This window comes from Myotis davidii, unplaced genomic scaffold, assembly GCF_000327345.1.
Source record: "Myotis davidii unplaced genomic scaffold, ASM32734v1 scaffold274, whole genome shotgun sequence".
In the NCBI taxonomy this organism is placed as follows: domain Eukaryota; kingdom Metazoa; phylum Chordata; class Mammalia; order Chiroptera; family Vespertilionidae; genus Myotis; species Myotis davidii.
The window spans coordinates 2,326,066-2,327,024 of NW_006285613.1; the positions used below are offsets into that span (position 1 = coordinate 2,326,066).

The following is a 959-nucleotide window of genomic DNA, read 5'->3' on the forward strand; positions in this document are numbered from 1 at the left end:
AGAGCGCTGTGGTCATGGGTAAATTCCTTTACCTACAACCGAGCACCATACGATGGAGTTGAATCGACATGATTCTGATGCCTCTGCTGAGTTAGTGTTTGCCCCTAGCATCAAGTTCATGAGTCGCATTAGAATTCCAGCAGTGGGGTTACCAGTCTTTGTGATTTACCTGAAGAGTGTGGCTGAAAATAAGCATTCCGCTAGATGCAAAAAACACAGACCATTTCCAGTGCTTTCGGGCCACTGCAGGTGTTCCTGCCCTCTGTTCAGTGTTGCTGTTAAGGTCTGACACGCACACAGGAAATGCTCTGGCCTGAACATGTGCCCTGAGGACGGTGCGAGCTTGAATCAAGGTTGGGAACCACAGCATACCAGCCCCCTGCTAAGCCCCCCTGGGTCTCTCTCAGCCCCCCCGCCCCCCCCTGCAAGCACGCGGCTCTATGTTCTTTCTGTTCTGTACACATCAAAAGTCAGGTGTTTAAGCCCCCGCTTCTGTTCTGTGTCCTCGGTGAGGTTTATCCAGACCAACCCAGTTCTGAAAACAAAACAAAAATTCAAGCCCTCTCAAGGGGATAATTTAGGGTTAGGGGGTGAGATACCGTTTACTCGCGTGAAGTGGTCACTGGTTGGTGTACAGTTTGATCAGTTTTGACAACAGAGTGGCCACACCTCTGCCAGGATCAGACCCTTTGCACCCGTTCCCCCAGGAAGTGCCCTTGGGCCCCTCTGCCAGGTGTGAGGCTTTTGTTTGTTTCTCTTCGGGTTTGACTTTAGCTCCCTGTGGCCCTTAAGGGCCGGAGCTGTGCGGTGTTTGTGGCAGCAGCTTATTGAACGGCTCCGCTCGCTTCCTACCTGCACGGTCTGTGTGCTGGTTTAGCTTTTGGTTGTAAGAGCAAAGAACCCACTCCCGGGAGCTCCGGGAGGAAGAGGAAGGGGGAAGAGGAAGGGGAAAGGGAGGG

The 959-nt window shown here is 52.8% G+C and overlaps 1 protein-coding gene across 1 annotated transcript in view; it reads left to right on the forward strand.

Moving 5' to 3' along the window:
- SEC14L1 (SEC14 like lipid binding 1) overlaps positions 1 to 959 on the forward strand; it is a 33,133-nt gene that overhangs the window by 2,074 nt on the left and 30,100 nt on the right. The gene's annotated exons all lie outside the window — the stretch shown is intronic.